This window comes from Armigeres subalbatus, unplaced genomic scaffold (genome assembly GCF_024139115.2).
Source record: "Armigeres subalbatus isolate Guangzhou_Male unplaced genomic scaffold, GZ_Asu_2 Contig618, whole genome shotgun sequence".
Lineage (NCBI taxonomy): Eukaryota > Metazoa > Arthropoda > Insecta > Diptera > Culicidae > Armigeres > Armigeres subalbatus.
The window spans coordinates 1-22,111 of NW_026943389.1; the positions used below are offsets into that span (position 1 = coordinate 1).

The 22,111-nt window shown below is 42.1% G+C and overlaps 1 long non-coding RNA gene across 1 annotated transcript in view; it reads right to left on the reverse strand.

Moving 5' to 3' along the window:
• Window positions 1-1,032: 1,032 nt before the first annotated feature.
• The window catches only part of LOC134204479 (uncharacterized), a 48,194-nt gene continuing 27,115 nt past the window's right edge, over window positions 1,033-22,111 (reverse strand). Inside the window, exon 3 of the long non-coding RNA XR_009977875.1 lies at window positions 1,033-1,104. This is a non-coding gene — a long non-coding RNA (uncharacterized LOC134204479). The remainder of the gene's footprint in view (window positions 1,105-22,111) is intronic.

Here is a 22,111-nt window from a genome sequence, read left to right on the forward strand (position 1 = left end):
AGCTTCTCCTAATTTTCTGAGAAGCTTCAAAACAGATGTTTCTACAAGCTTTTAGAATCTCTTCCAAATATTTACGGAAGTTTTGTATTCAAAGCATAATGGAAGCTCTTTCATATTTTCTCAAATTCATCTTCGCCGCTTCTTAGCAACTCATAGGAATTCTCTGCAGTAACATTCATCTAAGGGGCCCTCCTTAGCCGTGCGGTAAGACGCGTGGCTACAAAGCAAGACCATGCTGAGGGTGGCTGGGTTCGATTCCCGGTGCCGGTCTAGGCAATTTTCGGATTGGAAATTGTATCGACTTCACTGGGCATAAAAAGTATCATTGTGTTAGCCTCATGATATATGAATGCAAAAATGGTAACCTAGCTTAGAAACCTCGCAGTTAATAACTGTGGAAGTACTTAATGAACACTAAGCTGCGAGGCGACTCTGTCCCAGTGTGGGGATGTAATGCCAATAAGAAGAAGAAGAACACCCATCAATCAAACATAAGTATTTAGGAGCCTATTAAAAAAAATTAAACAAACTTTTCCAAAGTTGATAAGAAAATTATTTTGAACTTTTAGTGGAATGTAGTGAGTTTGTACATTTAACAAGTTTCCCAAAGTTTTTTTTAACGGAAAACCGAACTTCACAATTTTACATAGCTCGCTTAATTATTCAAAGGAAACTTACAATTAATATTGTTTTTAATGACTTACCAGGATCACAAGAAGATGTTAGGAAATCGGAAACTTTTCAGGACACTACTTGGGCATATCGGGTAGGCTAAAATCAAAAACATTGTTCACATATCTACACAAATCTATTGCAAATAGAGGGAAGAAATATTGATGAAGATAGAACTACTGAAAGAGCTACATTGGATCGCCGGGAGCTTAAAAGAGGCAAACTGGAGGTAGAGCTGTATACATAAAAGAAAAGTAATTCCGATTACTAGAACGAAAGGGTTTAAAAAGTTCGAAAAAGATAGAGGATTATGAAAAATAAGCAATCCTACGAGTTTGTACTGTCCGAAAGAAAGCTTACCTCCAGTGCCTTCCTACACTTAATCCGGGACGATCTCTCACACTGAACTATTGATTTCGGAGGGTGGCTTATCTGCGGGAACAGTTTTTGCACCAAATCCAAGAAAAAGAAAAATAGAAAAAGAAAAATAGAAAAAGAAATCAAACAGTATCATGCGGTTCTCCAAAATATAGTGAGCTAATTTCATATAAAACGATCACATAAATCTTCTGAAACCCATCCCAGCCCCATCAAGACCTTCGTCAAAATCAAACCGTCCGTCATCATAGCTTTTGTAGTGCGCGCAAAAAAAAAGTGAAAATCCGATCGAATTCTCTCACGCGAAATCACGCAGCTGACGACGCCGTGCCGAATTCGCACAATGGGGGTCGGTATTTTTGGCGAAAGTGAAAACGGGCCCCTCGAATTTTTGTAGAACGAGTTCTAGCCTCGGGGCACAAGTTTTCGAACAAGTGTACCCCAAACGAAGCGATCGGAGGGACCTTTCGCGATCGTTGATCATCACGAACCCGGGTTGATCACTTTCCTCAACGGGCACCCATTCAGTCGTTCGATGCACGACAGAGGGATTCCATTTTTGACAACCACGCGGAATGTTGTCGAAATGGAGAACATTTGAATCATTTGTTTGAGAAACTGCATAAGTCCATTTTACACTATTTCGAGAAAACAACAAAATACTGTTTTCTGAACAAACTTGCACCGAATCTTTCGATTTCTTCGATACAGATCAATAGTTTTTGGCAAAACTCAACACACTGAGGCATTTTCAGTGCAAAAAATCTAAGCAGTACTTCACAATTGCTCTTTAAAGTACGTGGACATATGTAGTTTCTCAAACAAACGAAATTTTTTTCATACATTCCTGAACAAATTTTTTTTTTCGTATTTTTTGCCAGAATACGTATTTTTGGACTAGGATTCAGAATATATAAAAATCTCATTTTGGCCAAAAATGTTACATATGCAGTTTCTCAAACAAACGGTTCATTTATTATTCATGTTTTCAAGAAATATTGCAGAAAGGCATGAAGCTTTTCCATTTATTGCAATGAATCTAGCAGAATACATGCGGTAGTACTCTCTGAGATAATCTGAATTATCTGAAGTTTAAATTAATCTGATTAAAAAACAAATAATGGTTATCGCAAAGACGTTGTTTTTCTTTAAATTTTGCACTGCCGAAATCGAAATGGCACTGTACCCAATTCCAAACATGTGCCTCATCGAAGGCAATCGAATTCGCTTAGCGTTGGTTTCCTCGCTTCCCGGCCGTGGCCGTCCCATACATGCAGGGTCTTCATCGGGGACCTCCGCGTGTGGACTTTCATTAGCAACCAATAAACTTTTATTTTGCTTTTCATCTTCCCCGAACCATCACCAAGTAAGGGATAATTAAGCGGGATGTTTTCATTGTGATTGCTGTGTGGCTGGGCACGACCCGACGATGGTAGTTATGACGGCGAAGTCACTAAATAAGTTGATCCTTGATGAGGTACGGTTTCAGCAACGGTCCCGGACTTTGTCAAAATGAACTGAGCTTGGGGTCTGTTCATAATTGGTGCTGTAGGGGCTGGAGCTGGCATCGGGTATGAAGATTGTTTTACGTTCTTTTTAAGGAAAAATGAGGATGCGGCAACTGATGAACTATCTCCCCGAAAACGTGATACAACTGTAAATGGGTGACTATCACGCAAGCTGGGCGAAACTGCAAATTATCGACATTTTGTCAGTTTAAGCTCTGAAATATAGTTTTTGGATTTACACCTCTAGTCTTGTTGTGCTGTCTTCAAAGATTTCAGTGAATATATCAAAAATGCTGTTTTTTAGCCAAAAGTCAAACGAAAATAACAAAATATAAAATGGTATAGTTACCCTTATGTTTTGGACACGACAATTACCTGGAATAGAAAATAGATAATTAATTATTAATTTTGTAATTATGTTCTATGAATGCGGAAAGGATATCAAAGGGTGTTCAAAATAAAACTACAACAAATAAATTTATTCTGTAAAACCAGATTTTTTACGGATAGCTTAAAACTAATAAATTTTCTAACCATTGGCCAGTTTGGGAGTGGAGACTACATCCCAAACAACAATTTCAAGAATTCATTGATTTTTTTAAGTTTGGTTTTATCGCGGCTTTGTCCAATGCCACAGGATTAATTTTGCTGATGCGGTTATAGTTTTCTTCAACCCCATAAACAATCGCACAATAGAACTTCAAATACCCAGGATAGGATATCTTTCTATCTGATCGACATCGATGCAAACTTCCCCATTGTTGCGGTGAAGCTGGACGACTGGCCTTTTGCCATAACCTTAGCATCGGTTTACCTCCCTAATGAAAAGTTGCCAAGCTTGCAGTGCAATTGATTGGAAATTTGTTGAAATCTGCAAGGAGTTACCATCGCCGACAATCCTCCTCGGAGATGTGGGACAATTTGGACAATTTCCAAGACAAGATTAAAACCGAATTGAACGAGAAGCCATCTACAACGGTTATTGAGCTGACGGACGTTATAACTCAGGCAGCCAACGACTCCATAGCGAAGGCCAGTCAAATCCCGGTCAAAATGCTCTCCACTGGTGAAGTGACACCACAATGGAAGCAGGTAAATGCAAGGATGCGCCATACCAGACAGCCCGGAAGTGGCTAACTTTCTCTCTGCGTACCAAGCCGCCTAGAATGACTGCAGCCAAACTATCTGAAAAAACGAGGAGAAAATCCAGGATCATCTTCCTAGATAGCATAAACAGCTAACAGTCTACAGCTAAGCTCTGTGATGCTCCAGAGTCGCGCCAGCAGTCAATGGGGTAGTCCAGCGTGATCCCGCCCTAGTAGCCGATGCTTTGGCTGACCACTTCCGAGTACAGTTTTTCTACCTTCTTCCTTCTAGCCTTCTTCCGATAAACCAAGTTTCCAACAGCGATGCCGCGAGATACTGATCCATTGCTAACACGATTGTCACTGCGAAGATTATGGAGAGGATGGTAAACAGAAACCAGGTACGGCACATGCTGGGTAAAGCGTACCATTGATACTTCGCGTACCGTACTCCTATCCCAACCTCCTCGTAGCGCTGGCCGGGATACGAGCAACTTTAGGGAAGATCGGGTAACCAACCCTGGTGGGAACTATGGTCGTATGCTGACAGGGAAGGGGGGATTTGCTCCTCTCCGGAGGTGCAAATCTAATCTAATCTACTGTTCTCCAAGTTAGGAGCGGCTCACAATAGCGTCTGTTCCCCATGTTAGAGGCGGCTGATCATCGTCCGAGTGCCAGTGAGGGACTCTAAACTAAACTGTGCACAACATGTTGCATCGTGTCAGCATCAGCCCGGTGGCATCCCTATCTCACACAATAGGTTTGTTTTGCAGCCAACATTGCGCGACCGTATCCCACTGACAGTTCTGTATCCTAATGAGAATCAAATGTGATGTTTGTAAACAAAACACATACTATCATGAATTTTACACTGAGATGTTGGCTGCAAAAACATGGCGTCGTGCCACCCACCTGGTCAGCATCGTGAAGGCATCCCCTTCAACGTGATGTAGGTAGCGCAACCCTGGTAAGGTAGCCTACCGAAGATTCTACAGTTACCAAGAAAGGCAAAAGTAGAACAAACGGATTGATTCAACGGCAACAGACCCGGCAACGAATAAAGGACAACGATTGGAAAGTCGGATCTTGGAACGTTAGAACTTTGAATGAATCCGCACGTGTTGGGCTCTCGGCTCGTGAGCTGCAGAAGGTCGGCGTGAGTGTGGCAGCAATCCAGGAAATACGGTGGCCCAGAACTGGAGAACTTGAATTCCGGGCGGTGGATCCCATAGCGAACACTTCACTCAAGTACCATATCTACTATACTGGCGGTGACAGAGCAGAACGAGGAGTTGGCTTCATGGTGATCGGGATGCAGATGAAGCGTGTTATCCGGTGGAAGCTGATAAGCGACCGCATTTGCGTGTTGAGAATGAAGAGCAAATTCTTCAACTATAGCCTGATCAGCATCTATGCCCCAACGAACGATAAGCCTGATGATGTGGAGGATAAGCTCTATGAGAGCCTTGATAAGGCCTACACTGCCGCAAACCGCAAGTCGAGCACATCTGTATATGGGCCTCCATATACAAATGTGCTCGACTTGCGGTTAGTGGCAGTACAGCAAATGCGGCAAATGCGCAGATCGGAAGAGAAAGTTTCTTTCGCCCTGTTATTGGTACGGAAAATCTTCATTACGCTACCAACGATAATGGCCTGCGACTTATAACTGGAATGGAGTGGAGACACTTGCTCACAGATAAACCACGTGCTGGTCGACGGACGACATTTCTCGGATGTTATAGATGTAAGGTCCACGAATTCACGAATCAACAAAACGAATCGTTTCAATATCCAACGCTTGCCAGTTGAAGAAGTTGCTGAACAGTTCAACCAGAAGCGGGACAAGCGGATAGGAGATGCCACCGGATCTGGCGACGCCAACAGATTGTGGGAAAATATCCACGAATCTGTGACTACAACACCGCAGGAAGTGTTAGGCACTGCACAGCGAAGCCAACGAAATGGTTGGTTTGATGTGGAGTGCCAGCAAGTAACAAGCGAGAAAAATGTTGCTAGGAGTCTAATGCTAGTGGCTCGTACCCGTTCCAACAGAGTGCGGTATAGTGTAGCAAGGGCAGAAGAGAAACGAATCCACCGCAGAAAAAAAGGCAACACCACGACAGTGTAATAACTGAAGCGCAGGAGAACATGGATAGAAACGATATGCAGAGGATTTACGCAACTATCAATGGTGCGCGGCATAAGACAGCGCCAGTGCCCGCCATGTGCAATGACCGAGAGGGGAATTTGCTAGGAGACAAGACTATGGTGGCGGCCAGGTGGAAGGAGTACTTCGACGATTTGTCCTTCGCTTGAGGAGTCCTTCGTACAACTTGCAGACCCACCATATGTTTATTGATTACAAAGCAGCGTACGATTCAGTGAAAAGAAATGAGCTGTGGCAGATAATGTTCGAACATGGCTTTCCAGCGAGACTTATTAGACTGATACGTGCAAAGCTGGATGGCTCTAAATCAAGTATTTGGCTTGCAGACAAAGTGTCAACCTTGTTTGTGACCTTAGACTAATGGTCCCCAGCATGCTTACTGTCGAGGGCCACGCAGAAGTTTTGAGCTGTTTGAGTGGTAGTGAAACCATCAAAGTAGGCCTGATACCAATAATCGAATAAACAATAATCGAAGCAGTCGTTGCACGTGGATGTCAGTAACATGTGCTGCACCATCGAAGGTAAATGGTTTTCCTGGAGACTCCCGCTTGTATATTAACAAAATAAACTCCACATTTGGCGATCCTGCCAGATTAAAATCATTAATAATACATTTATTTATAATCTGGTTTTAAGCAAGCGGGAGTGCCCAAGGACAAATTGTATCGTGTAGCATTCTTCGTTTTGTACTACGCGGGTGATAAAAAAAGTGAAAGTGAAGTGCTCAAAGAAAAACTATCATTATCGGGGGAATTTTGGAAATTCCCGTTATGAAGAAATAGGTATATTTCAAAATACATAAATGGTGAGTACATATTTGTGAAAATATATACGTGAGAACTTTACAATTGCCTTTCAGTTTGGTAATTGTGTTCTCTGCTTGCATTGACGTGCGGAGGGCGCTTGCAATGTTCATACGCTTGCCATGCTTTGCTTTTTGGTTTGATTAATTTGTGAACATACCCTTATTCACTTAGTGGTATTTTCAGACCTATATTTCGGCTCGACATCACGACCGCTGGATCAAAACATTTCCAAAACTAAAATATCGGTGGAATACCAATGAAAATAGGTACTATCTATTTTCATTGGTAGAATACATTAATGAACTTAGTATTGCTAATTTTAGTATTGAGCGCGAATGGTGTTCGCATAAAGTGCTCAGTGCAACACAGTGTTGCTAATTTTTTAAATGAACGCGAGTAGTGCTCGCATAAAGTGCTCAGTGTTGCAAATTTTTTTAATGAGCGCGAGTGGTGCTCGCATAAAGTGCTCAGTATTGCTCTTTTTGTAACGAGCGCGAGAGGTGCTCGCATAAAGTGCTCTGAGTTGCTATTTTTTTTAATGAGCGCGAGTGGTGCTCGCATAAAGTGCTCAGTGTTGCTAATTTTATAATGGGCGCGAGGGGTGCTCGAATAAAGTTCTCAGTGTTGCTATTTTTGTAATGAGCGCGAGTGGTGCTCGCATAAAGTGCTCAGTGTTGCTATTTTTGTAAGTTCCAGATGGGCTTTGATCAAATTATCGTTTTCCCCTAATGGTATTCGGCAAATCTAAACGAACTTAGATTGCTTTATCCATTATTCCAGTTTTGAAATATTTATATATATAGCCGTCAACAACAACTCATTACCCTGTACTGTGGATGAGTCCGAGAATTCATTATGTTCATTTTGATAGTTCATGCATTGCCACGATACGAAGATGGCTACTTTTATGATCAAAATGAGATTATTTTAGATTTACTGAAAAAGTCATTTTCTGAAGTTTGCCTGAATAATTTGGAAAGTTTATTTCACCAAATTGTTCGTTTGGAAAATAGCTATCGATGGATGTGCTTCGATTTTCAAGACATAACCCTGAATGATCTCTAGATCATGTATAAGAGATCCATGTTTTCTACTTTTAGAGCTCTTTTCTCAGTAAAAAGTCATTTTAGCAAAAACTATAAGTTTTTTCCATATGATTCCTTTACAGAAAATGATAAACATTTAATTTTAAAATCGACAAGTGTGTTTGGATTCACGATAAACTTGTTCAAATATGTTTAAATAATGATTTATTTCGGACAGGCGCGCCACGGATGCGCCACTGACTTGGGCCTTAAATACAAATTTGCTATTATTATAACCCGAGGCGATAACATCGCAGTGTATTTGCTGTCGGCCTACATATAATCTATGTATGAAGTTATGAATTTCATGAATCATATTTTATTTATTTATTTATTTGCTTGATCACCTTCATCTCACCTATGTCTTAATGAAGTAAAAACTAAACCAAATTAAATTACAAAAACATTTGGTACAATCATAAATCATGGAATCAGTCAAAATACATCGTCATTAAAAAACAAACAAGCAGTTAAGCCAATAATGTTGTCAGAAGGATCATTATACAAATAACACAAAACATTTATGATCAGTATACGGTAACCTAGCCTAGGTAACAAAGTCAAATTGCTGGAACCTTTCGTTGAACCTGGATACCATAAACCTAATGGGGTCATGTTGTCCATATCGGGTGTTGCGAGCGTCCGTCAGCCGAAAGTTTCGCCATCTCAAGGATCTCTCTGGGACATAAATATTCATCTCAGAGAGAATAGCTGGAGCATCGAGCTCACCTCTCAGCACTTTACCGATAAAAGCCGCTTGCATTACAGATCTCCTGCTTTCCAGCGATGCCAGGCCAATTAAATTGCATCGATGTTCATAGGGAGGAAGACGCACAGGATCACGCCAGGGAAGGTTTTGGAGTGCCAATCGAACAAATTATCTCTGAACAGCCTCAATACAATAGTCAATAGTCAATCCAATTCTTGTCGTATGGGCACCACACCAGTACGGAAGATTCCAAAATGGCACGAAATAAAGCACAGTAGAGTGATTTGAGGCAGAGAGGATCACGAAAATCATTGGATATCTTGAAGATAAAACCATGCTGCTTGTGCGCCCTCGAAATCACATCTTCATAGTGAGACCGAAATGTCAGCTCCTTATCCATTATTACACCGAGATCTTTAACTTCAGTTTTACGCTGAAGTACTTCGCCAGACAGAGTGTAGTCGAATATAATCGGGCGCCGCAATCTACAGAAAGTAATGGTGTTGCATTTTCTCACGCAGAGTTGCAAACCATTCCGTTTGCTCCAGCTCTCAAAAGAATCCAAGGTAGCCTGCAATTCCAGACAATCATCTCTGCTTGTAATGATACAATAAAATGATATAACTATTCACGATATATAAACCGTGCTTCAACATCATAGTGATGTGAGCTTGACAGGCTACCGAGTACATCGAGATATTGGGAGAAAGAAAACATTTCGTGCCATATAATGCTTATCAATGGGCCACACGTAGTGTAACCTCAGAAAAACTTCACGGGCCGCAGAAAAGGCTTAAAGGGCTGCATGCGGCCCGCGGGCCGCACTTTGGGGATCACTTCCTTAGACGGATTGAAACAGCGTGATGTACTTTCGAATTTAGTGTTAAACATTGCACTCGAAGGCGCTGTTAGGAGATCTGGCGTGCAGAGGAACGGCACTATCATCACATGGTCGCATATGCTCCTGGGTTTTACGGACAACATCGACCTTATTGGAATCGATCGCAGAGCAGTAGTGGAGGCTTTTGTCCCACTGAAGATGGAGACGGCGAGGATAGGCTTAACCATTAACTCTACCGAGACAAAGTACATGGTCGCAGGTAGAGATAGAGGAAGATCTGTACCAATATGATCCAGTTGCTGCAATACCAAAAAGGCACTTAAGAGGCTTCAAAAACGAATTTTTGATAATGATTCTGAAGTTGTCTCCCTTGTATACTGTCCACAATCGCATATTTGTCCCATATTAATATGAAATCCAGCCAACTAATATGCGACCATAGGCAGTATCCAGTTTTCCGCGAGCGGTAATGGCCGCCAGCTTGCCTGCGGGTTAGTCTCTGATTTGTCGTTTCTGGAGGTCAATTGCACCCACCACTCGAGCATTTTTAACCAATGTGGTATATAAGAAGACTTGAATTCACTGAATCAGCACCTTCTTATATGCCACATTGGTCTGAATTCTTGGAGCGGTGGGTGCAGTTGACCTCCACAAACGTCAAATCAGAGACTGACCCGCAGGAAAGCTGGTGGCCATTATCGCTCGCGGAAAACTGGATACCAAAAAAAAAAAAAGCGAAACGGCGACGGAAACGGCAGATTTGACAGATGGTCTATATATTTTTTGTCAAATTTTCAGTTTCCGTCGCCGTTCCGCTGAATTGCGTTTGGGGCTTAAGGCAAAAATAGTTTAAAAAAAAAAACCGCAGAAAAAAATATAAATTTCGTGTCTTTCTGTGAAATTTAAAAAAAAAATAGACCTTGATTTCGTATCGTTTCGAAGTCACGGAAGTAAATGTTTATTTCGTTCCATTTCGTTTCGAATCAAAATGAACATTTTAAATTTCGTTTCGTTTCGCCAGGAAAAGTGTGTTATCGCATACCCTTACAAAAATGAACGCATTTTTTTCACAATTTGAATCATTGCAAAAATAAATATGTACAATATACAGTATGATTATGATCATGACCCAACTTTTAAAATGTAATGACCCATTTTTTTTACTGTCCCTGAAATGAATTTTGGAATTACAATCACAAACTTGTGCCCGGCACAATAATATCTAATTGCATTATTCTGCGCTAACTGTTTTGACCTTCATAATGAACTTTCTCTATACATTTTATAATGAGCGAGAAAGACATCATCACCGTTAGGTGGATTAGTCTGATTTTTTTTCATTTAAATTTTGTTTTACAAGAAACGCTTACATGCTTCCCTTGTGTTAGGACTGATTCTCGGCTTATTTAACCCTCTTGTTACCGTTTTCAAGTGAATTTTTTTAAGGTTCTAAACATCGCAGGAAACTCCGTGACATCTTAAAACTCGGCGAAATCCAGGTTTGGGTGGTATGAAAATGAAAATCCAGTAAGGGGGGGCTTGGGGAGGGGCTTCCGAATATTTTTACCCCGTAACGTACCGACAGGGTACCCGGCTACCCACGTTTTGGTATGACCATAACTTCGTCAGTTTTCAACCGATTTAGACGTTTGCTATGGATTAAGAAATTCATCCTCTATCCGATCCATGACAACATATGACACATATGACCGATCCGGATTACCTGGTTACCGGAGTTCCGGATTTGCTAGACCATGTCTCAAAAATGGAGAAGTTGATCTTATAGAATACAAATGATAATTTCTTGTATCCTGAGTTACCAGTTTCATAGAAAATTCGAGGATAATGACTTCCCAACGTATTAGGACCATCCGATCATATGGACTCGGATCGGTCATCCTGGAATAGGTTCCCGTGGGCCCTATAGTGGCCGCAAATTTATTCTGAAGAAACCCTGGCAATATGGGTATCAAAATTCTTGGAATTGTTCCGGAAACATGTTTTAAATGTAGTTGAGACCATACGATGGATATCAATTGGAACGGTCATTCTGGAATAGGTTCCCGTGGGCCCTATAGTGGCCACAAATTTATTTAGAAGAAACCCTGGCAATATGGGTATCAAAATTCTTGAAATTGTTTCAGAAACATGTTATTCATATAGTTGAGACCATAGGATGGATATGAACTGAAACGGTCATTCTGGAACAGGTTCCCGGAGGGCCCGTAGGGGCCAAAAACTCATTTAGAATAAACCCTGGCAATATGGGTATCAAAACTCTTGGAATTGTTCCGGAAACATGTTTTCTATGTAGTTAAGACCATAGGATGTATACCAACCGGTCATTCTGGAACAGGTTCCCGGAGGGCCTAAAGTGACCAACTCATTTGGAAGAAACCTTGGCAATATGGGTATCAAAATTCTGGGAATTGTTCCGGAAACATGTTATTCATGTAGTTGAGACCATACGATGGATATGAACCGGAATGGTCATTCTGGAACAGATTCTCGGAGGGCCCGTTGGGGCCAAAAACTCATTTAGAATAAACCATGGCAATATGGGTATCAAAACTCTTGGAATTGTTCCGGAAACGTGTTTTCTAGATAGTTGAGACCATAGGATGAATATCAACCGGAACGCTCATTTTGGAACAGGTTCCCGGAGGGCCTATAGTTGCCACAAACTCATTTAGAAGACACCCTGGCAATATGAGTAACAAAATTCTTGGAATTGTTTCGGAAACATATTATCCATAAAGTTGAAACCATAGGATGGATATCAACCGGAACAGTCATCCTGGAACATGTTCCCGAAAGGCCTTTAGTGGCCATAAACTCATTTAGAAGACACCCTGGAATCAAAATTCTTCGAATATTTTCGGAAACATGTTTTTCCAAGAAGATGGGACTGATGCTGGGTCATTAGGCCGAATGGCCGTTAGGCCGAATGGCTATTAGGTCGAGAAACCTTGGCAATATGGGTATCAAAATTCTTGAAATTGTTTCAGAAACATGTTATTCATATAGTTGAGACCATATGATGGATATGAACCGGAACGGTCATCCTGGAACAGGTTCCCGGAGGGCCCGTAGGGGCCAAAAACTCATTTAGAATAAACCCTGGCAATATGGGTATCAAAATTCTTGGAATTGTACCGGAAACATGTTTTATATGTAGTTTAGACCATAGGATGGATACCAACCGGAATGGTCATTCTGGAACAGGTTCCCGGAGGGCCTAAAGTGACCATAAATTCGTTTGGAAGAAACCCTGGCAATATGGGTATCAAAATTCTTGATATTGTTCCGGAAACGTGTTATTCGTGTTGTTGAGACCATAGGATGGATATGAACCGGAACGGTCATTCTGGAACAGGTTCTCGGAGGGCCCGTAGCCACTATGGGGAATCAGGTGGCCGAAAATAAAAAAATCGACTTTCCCTGATTCGTAATTCAAGTTGACCTACTAAATGCTAATGCTTTGGAGCATTAAACCCCAGCATATCAGCACTCTAAGCCATATGATTATCAAGATATAGGCATTAGAGCCAGACATTTTTAGTTCTTGAAAAATCAATGCATTATTCAACTGTCAATATCTTCGGCTACAGTAGCTCTTTTCCAACTCTTTAAAAAGTTTCTGAAAGCTTGTTTCATGGACTTGCGAACGGGTTAGTTATGGGAAAATAGGTAGTGAAACATCCGAAAATGACCCAAAGAAATATTTTTTTTTTATACAAAAAGTTCCATACAAAAAAAGTTTCTCAAAGTTTCGCTTAGCGACTACCACTACGACTTTCTTTGGACCTCCCAGAAGGCATTAAAACAAATTCCAGCTGCTTATGGCTGCAAATCTGCGATTTTGATTCGTTTTTCGAATATACGTCATTAATTTTGAAATATTAAATGTAATTATTCTCATAATACACGGCAGACTGTGATGGGCTGGATACAAATTCCATGCGTATTACAAAATAGCATCAAGAAAAGTTAAAATAGAGATAGTAGATAACACGGAAATTATCATATGCTTCGTAGTAGGCCGTGTACACGATAGCTTATGCAGCTATATGATACTCCATTTGGCGTAGGCTCACCAAGAGGAGGCACTCATTATCTATCATGTATCAAGCAAATAAATATGAAAAAAAAATAATATACTCTTGAGGGTTACGAAAATACGCTAGGCTTCATTTGAAATTATTTCATAAAAAGTAAAATTTTGATATTAATTAAAATCCAATATGTGAATACAAGAAGCAAAAATGTCTGTACCTAAGGACATCTTTCGATAATTATTGGTATGTACCTAGGTGAAATAAATAAACAGAACATTTATGAATGTCTATCTGAGTGCATAGTGAGCTGTGATTGCGAAGGTAAATCGTGTGAAGTGTTTGTACTTATTATTTGGTGAATCATGAATTATAGGCAACTCATTTGAAGTATTTAGAGCTCACGAGGGACGTCAGGTAGATCGCGTTTGAACTCGATAAACTGCCGATCGATCGCGATAAACTGCCAAGAGCCAAATCAATCCTGAAAAGCTAGACAGTTATTGTAAAGCAACCTACCGGTTATATTTGCAGCTGTATGATTGGTATAAAATTCCTGCTACGGTGCATAAAGTCCTTGCCCATGCTGGGGATATAATTATTCATTCACCAGCACCACTTGGAATGTTGGCTGAAGAAGCAGCTGAGTGTCAACACAAGCACTTAAAAAAAGTCGGACTCATCATGTCAGGAAAGCCTCAAGAGAAGAAAAATTCACATGACGTTTTCATTCGTGCTATGAACTCGTCGGATCCTTTGATAAGCTCCCTCAACTTAGGTAAGCGACTTCAAAATAAATCTTATTTGGAATATCCAGAAGATGTTTAAAGTTTTTTAGTGACTGAAACTTTCTTGCAATACAACAGATTCGAGTACAGAAAAATATACCATAGCAGATATTTTAATCGATCTTGAAGAAATAAATGATGATTTTGTTGAGGATGTTCATGTACATAAATGAATAAATAAATGTTTGTTGCAGTATACTTATATATCTTGAAGCTTTTATTGCATGGAGTTCGTTTAGCTTTAATAGAGCTTTATATTGTATTCCCTTTACTTGTTTTACGGGTTACGAGCCTGAACCAATCTGAAAAATCCTACAAAGACAACCTGTTACGTATGTAGATGCAATGGCCTGTATTTGACGGAGTCCTTGTGCAACTTAGAACATCTGTACAACTCAATTCACATAAAAACAGTATACAATTTTCTAGTTTGAACTCTACAGGTCTGCGCTGCAATAAAATACACATCTATAGACTGCTGGGTACATAAGACATTCGTAGATAAAAGGGATATATTCCATAGAGATCAAAGGTCTGTATTCCAGGGAGTTTGGAGACCTTAGAAGTAATAACGACCTGCAAAACAAGTATTTCACATCTTTTAGATAATAATCTACGATATAAGTGTGAAATATTGCAGAAATGAAATGAAAATATTTTCGGCCACCTACTTGTATGGAGCCGCCCCATAGTGCGTAGGGGCCAAAAACTCATTTAGAATAAACCCTGGCAATATAGGTATCAAAACTCTTGGAATTGTTCCGGAAACATGTTTTCTAGATAGTTGAGACCATAGGATGGATATCAACCGGAACGGTCATCTTGGAACAGGTTCCGGAGGGCCTAAAGAGACCTCAAACTTATTTAGAAGACACCCTTGCAGTATGGGTATCAACATTCTTTGAATTGTTTCGGAAATATATTATCTATAAAGTTGAAACCATAGGATGGTTATCAACCGGAACAGTCATCTTGGAACAAGTTCCCGAAAGGCCTTTAGTGGCCATAAACTCATTTAGAAGACACCCTGGCATCAAAATTCTTGGAATATTCTCGGAAACATGTTTTTCCAAGAAGATGGGACTGATGCTGGGTCATTAGGCCGTTAGGCCGAATGGTTATTAGGTCGATTGACAAGGGAGGAGTGAATAGTGACAAATGAGCAGTGAGAAGTGGAAACTAAAAAGTGGAAACAGAAAAGTAAAAAATGAAATGAAAGACATTTTAGTCTTTTTTTTATTTTTGTAAACTATTCAGCAAACAACAATGATCTTTATGAAATAACTTACTGTGGTTTAATATAAATCATTTCCGAGTCACTGTCAAGATTTTTTCAAGTTTTTTAATTTTTCTTTATTATAGTGATTTTTAAGTAAATTACAAAGCTCATCACTTATTTTTTCAAGTCTTTTTGACAAGAAATTATGGAAAAAGAAGATAGCCATAGTTTCTTCTAAATGAGGGGTTCCACTGAAACCTGTTTGAGAATTACTTGTCCGTTGAGACAATTTCATGAATTTTGATACCCATCCATTGTCAAACCACCCTATGGTCCAATTATTTATCAGATCATGCTTCCGAAACAATTTCATGAATGATGATACCCATATTGCCATATATTCAAAATGAATTTGTGGCCATTTTAGGTCCCACGGGAACCTGTTACAGGAATAACCGTTCCGGGATTTAATCATAAGATGGTCCTGTAACGTAGTTTAGTTATATTCTTTAAATTTCCAACGAAGTTTATTAGTCATGACGCAAGAAATCTTCATTTGGTTAAATATATATTTTCAATCTTAACATACTTTGGCACTAACACGATGATACTTTTATGCCCAGGGAAGTCGAGACAATTTCCAATCCGAAAATTGCCTAGACCGGCACCGGGAATCGAACCCAGCCACCCTTAGCATGGTCTTGCTTTGTAGTAGCGCGTCTTACCGCACGGCTAAGTCTAGGTCTAGCAGATTCAAAAAAGTTTCCCGCGAAAACGAAAAACAATCAGACACGCTGAGATGATGGTGAGTGGCTCTAATTACAAGAGTGTACCCCATGCAAGACTTCAATAACTCATTTGTTTATTAAGTGTTGTGATTATACAAGACAAAACCACAGGAAATTTGTAATAATACATCAATTATTAAAACCACACCAAATAAAATTCGATGGTCTTACGTTTATGTAACATTTTCAAATCCAATACTTATTCAATTCAAACAACTCGATTCAAGTAAGCATCATTATATCGAACATCAATCGACAAAAGTGTTTGCCCACTCTTGTTGATGAGAAGATGTTTACACAAGCCCGTAATCCAATTTAATCGAAATGTGCATAACCAAATAATCGTTTCCAAACACCCCAACATTTAATTCACCATCCTATCCACCCAAACCGGCTGAGAGCATCAAGTTCCTTCCGCAATTGCGGCGGAGCGAAGAAAAAACGATAAGAAGCATGGCATTCAATTCCCGCAACGGAGCGCCTCACATCACATTATTGTCCAATCACCGAACGGCCACAAAATCTTGAATCGAAACGAAATCGAAATCAAGCCTGGTGCCGCACCGCATAAACGACAAACCCGCGAACAACTCTCGCCGCCGTCTCGCGTCGACGTCGTCGTCAGCGCCAGCGCAAGCGAAGAAGTTCAACGACCCCGTGGCAAATACTTATCTGTTCGGGGCACTTTGGCTGAGCCTGAACCAAACATCTTCGATAACACAGGTAGGAAGGCAGGCACGGCTACATGCCGTGGCCGTACCCTCTCGCACATCTTCTGCTCTTCCCCGGTTTGGTCCCCACATCACTTCGGCATCTCTCTCCACGCCATAAGCTTACATGCACCGGTAACTCTGGTTGTTGGGAATCCCATCTTGGGACCCCAGACCCAGGGTAAAGAAAGTGAATGAGAATGTGGCTCCGAGCCCACCGCCGCGCCGACCGATCGATGCGATGTCGCTGTCGTCACGGCTAGTGGTTGGGTAACGGGTATCGTTCGGGTCCCGGTCGTCCCGGTCCGTGTGGTATTCAAGAAGGCTGAGATACGAGAGGAAAACGAGGAAGTAGGTCAATTACATACGCGATCGCTGATCGTTGTTGGAGCATACGGGAGACGAGGTGAAGCAGTAGAGTGAGGTTAGAAGGAGGCTTGGCCCAAAGGCTTGTTAAGTTAGCCTTTGGATAAGGAAGCGATGAAGGATGTGTGGCGTTAATTGGAAATTTATCTGTCATTCCGAAAACGAAATTTTGATGGAAGATTAGAGATTCAGATATGGCTATACATATAGGTATCTGTTTGTGGGGATGATAGATTAGGTATGTGCACAACGTCATTTGTTATGATGTGTTATGGAAGCTTTTCTATCTCAACGATCCACAAGAAAATACGGACCGGAATAATCGGCAAGAGTATGGTAAAGATAAAAGCATTTCCAATAAGTTCGTTTTTAGACAATGTTTAAAAAAAACCGCTAAATTATATTAAAAACCCTGATTAATCCACCTAGCGGTGTTGGTGTCTCTCTCGTGAAAAAAAAGCAATGGGTAATGTTTTTAACATAACCGCGAGTAGACGTAGGACTTGTATAAACGTAACGTATTTACATTTAACTTTTAACTTTTGGATCTATGGAGTTTGATTATAGGTATTGATATTGGAAACGACGACTTCCATGCTGTGTAGAATTATTAATTTCTTTATTCAAAACTTCTGGAAATAAAACTAACAAATAAATACATAATTAGAATTGCTTTGTTTTTAACTATTGAGCCCCTATTTACTCAAGCAAATGTAGGGCATTTATAGTTTTTTGATAGTATTTCAAGTATAAAAATTCTTCCAAACTTAGACGTACATGTTCATGATAGAATTAGAGGCGAAACTATAGAATTGATAGTTCCGTTAGGATACGGCAGGCATGAAGAATATTTTTTATAAAAGTCGATTTGAAAGTGAGCGGAGGGCAATATTTGTGATGGCACATATCCCACGACCTTTCTTCTGCCAAACTCCCATATGAAGGGAGAGGGAAGAATATCAGTGTGGAAGCTGATATATCTCCACTGGCCATCTCCATAAACGAAAAAAGAATTGTAATGACTCGCACACGTATAGTAGTAGTAAAATTCTTCTTTATTTAATCATTTTATGTTCTACAATTATTTTTTACATGTACAGTGCTCGGCCGGCTTGGGCCTCCAACTTCGGTTTGAATTTTTTGTTTATATTGTTATTTGAGTTTTAAGATATGATATATCATGACGGTCTTTAGAAGGCGCTAGTGTGTTTGTAAAATTTGATAACCTAATTACTATGTACACTAATATTTACAATAAAAATTTGATAACCTAGATTGAAACTAGAGCCTTAATTGGAGCCTGATCCGAATGCAAGCAACGGACCCTAAACTTTTCTTTACACTCACCAAAGCGTTCATGTAAGGTTTTTATCCCGGCCAGACGGTGGACCTCGGATGTTCTTGTGCTGGGAGGGGTGTTGAGGATCATCCTCAGGCAATTGTTTTGAACCCGTTGAAGTTTGATGTGGTGGGTTTTACCGCAGCTCTCCCAGACCGGCATGCCATATGCGATCACAGGGAGGATGATTTGCTTGTAGACAGCAAGCTTATTTTTCAGGGATAATGACGACCAGCGGTTGATCAAAGGGTGCAGTAGTTTCAACAAAACGTTACACTTTATCAACGTTTCGTCAACCTGTTGTCTGTGGGCTTCGTGGCCGTGCAATTAGCAAGGTCAATCGTCTAAACGCATGTGCTAGGGAGTGTGGGTTCGATTCCCGCCCCGGTTAGGAGGAAACTTTTCGTGATCGAAAAATTCTCCACTGGTCCTTTGGCAAGGTAGTCGGCTTCATTGGCCCATTCCATAGTCGAGCCATTGAGGATGATTTTACAGTCCCCAGGCGGAACATGTTTAGGGGATTTAGAGTGGGGGAAAATGATGACCTGGGTCTTCGCCGCGTTGATACAGATCTTCCAGCTGGTGAGGTACTCTGTCAGGGCATCCAGGCCTCGTTGGAGTTTTGCCAGGTGTCATCTGCAAACAGAGACAGAATGCCGCCTTCTGGAGGTTCTGGCATGTCGGAGGTGAACAGATTGAAAAGCAAGGGCCCGAGTATACTTCCCTGTGGGACGCCTGCGACGATGTTGTGCGCATTGGAACTCACTTCGCTGATTGAGACCCGGAATGTCCTTGCTGACACGTAATTGTTGATGAGTTTCACCAGGTAGCTGGGAAGATTGTTGCGTTGTAGTTTGTACACCAGACCATCGTGCCATACATTGTCAAATGCCTTCTCGACATCGAATAAGGCCATGGCGGATGTTTTTGAGACAAACTTGTTCCGCCTGAGGACTTTGGTAACTCGAGTCAGTTGATGTACAGTTGATCGAGTGCGTCGGAAACCAAACTGTTCCCCGAGCAAGATGTTGAGATTTTCGGCAGACTCAAGTAACCGGTTGGCACGGCAAATGCTGGGTAAAGCGTACCATTGGTACTTCGCGTACCTGAAGGAATAAAATAGACCCTATCTCGCGGTCCTTAGCCTCTTACCCAGCAACTCCTATCCCTACCTCCCGCGGTGCTGGCCGGGATACGAGCAACCTTAGGGAAGATCGGGTAACCAACCCCGGTGGGAACTATGGTCGTATGCAGACAGGGAAGGGGGGGTTCGCTCCTCTCCGGAGGTGCAAATCTTATTGAGCGTCTGTTCTTCATGTCAGGATCGGCTCACAACAGCGTCTGTTCTCCATGTTAGGGGCGGCTGATCATCATCCGAGTGCCAGCGAGGGACTCTAAGTGAAACTGTGCACCATGGTCCTCCGGAAATTTAGGGGGTTTGGTGTCAGGCCCTGCAAGCCAGCCTTTAAAAAATCATAAGCAACGAACAATCAACAAGAGAGTACGGACCGGAACCATCGGCGAAGACCACTGCGACGAAAAGGGACTAGCGATTGGAAACTCGGTTCGTGGAACTGCAAATCTCTCAACTTCATCGGGAGCACACGCATACTCGCCGATGTGCTCAAGGACCGTGGATTCGGCATCGTAGCGCTGCAGGAGGTTTGTTGGAAGGGATCAATGGTGCGAACGTTTAGAGGTAATCATACCATCTAGCAGAGCTGCGGCAACACACACGAGTTGGGAACAGCTTTCAAAGTGATGGGCGATATGCAAAGGCGCGTGATCGGGTGGTGGCCGATCAATGAAAGAATGTGCAGGTTGAGGATCAAAGGCCGGTTCTTCAACTTCAGCATAATCAACGTCCATAGCCCACACTCCGGAAGCACTGATGATGATAAGGACGCATTCTACGCGCAGCTGGAACGTGAGTACAACAGCTGCCCAAGCCACGACGTCAAAATCATCATAGGAGATTTGAACGCTCAGGTTGGCCAAGAGGAGGAGTTTGGACCGACTATTGGAAAGTTCAACGCTCACCGGCTGACGAACGAAAACGGCTTACGACTAATTGATTTCGCCGCCTCCAAGAATATGGCCATTCGTAGCACCTACTTCCAACACAGCCTCCCGTATCGGTACACCTGGAGATCACCACTGCAGACAGAATCACAAATCGCCCACGTTCTGATTGATGGACGGCACTTCTCCGACATTATCGACGTCAGGACATATCGTGGCGCTAACATCGACTCTGACCACTATCTGGTGATGGTTAAACTGCGCCCAAAACTATCCGTCATCAACAATGTTCGGTACCGACGACCGCCGCGGTACGACCTAGAGCGACTGAAGCAACCTGATGTCGCCACAGCATACGCGTAGCATCTCGAGGCAGCGTTACCGGAAGAGGGTGAGCTCGATGGGGCCCCTCTTGAGGACTGCTAGAGTACAGTTAAAGCAGCCATTAACGACGCAGCGGAGAACAACGTCGGGTATATGGGTCGAAGTCGACGGAACGATTGGTTCGACGAAGAGTGCAGACAGATTCTGGAGGAGAAGGACGCAGCGCGGGCGGTCGCGCTGCAGCAAGGTACCCGGCAGAACGTGGAACGTTATAGACGGAAGCGGAGACAGCAGACCCGCCTTTTTCAGGAGAAGAAACGCCGCCTGGAAGAAGCGGAGTGCGAGGAGATGGAACAGCTGTGCCGTTCTCAAGATACACGCAAGTTCTATCAGAAGCTCAGCGCATCCCGCAAAGGCTTCGTGCCGCGAGCCGAAATGTGCCGGGATAAGGATGGGAGCATATTGACGGACGAACGTGTGGTGATCGAAAGGTGGAAGCAGCACTACGAGGAACATCTGAATGGCGCTGAGAGTACAGGCAGTGAAAGTCAAGGCAGCGGAGGAGATGACTACGTCAGTTCAGCGGACGATGGAAGCCAACCAGCCCCCACCTTGAGGGAAGTTAAGGATGCCATTCAACAGCTAAAGACCAATAAAGCAGCTGGTAAGGATGGTATCGGAGCTGAGCTCATCAAGATGGCCCCGGAAAAGCTGGTACTTGCCTGCACAAACTGATAGTCAGAATCTGGGAAATCGAACAGCTACCGGAGGAGTGGAAGGAAGGGGTTATATGCCCCATCTACAAGAAAGGCGACAAACTGGAGTGTGAGAACTTTCGAGCGATCACCATCCTTAATGCCGCCTACAAAGTGATATCCCAGATCATCTTCCGTCGTCTGTCACCATTAGTGAACGAGTTCGTGGGAAGTTATCAAGCCGGCTTCGTTGACGGCCGCTCGACAACGGACCAGATCTTTACTGTACGGCAAATCCTTCAAAAATGCCGTGAATACCAGGTCCCAACGCACCATTTGTTCGTTGATTTCAAGGCGGCATACGACAGTATAGACCGCGTAGAGCTATGGAAAATTATGGACGAGAACAGCTTCCCTGAGAAGCTTACCAGACTGATCAAAGCAATGGTGGATGGTGTGCAAAACTGTGTGAAGATTTCGGGCGAACACTCCAGTTCGTTCGAATCGCGCCGGGGACTAAGACAAGGTGATGGACTTTCGTGCCTGTTGTT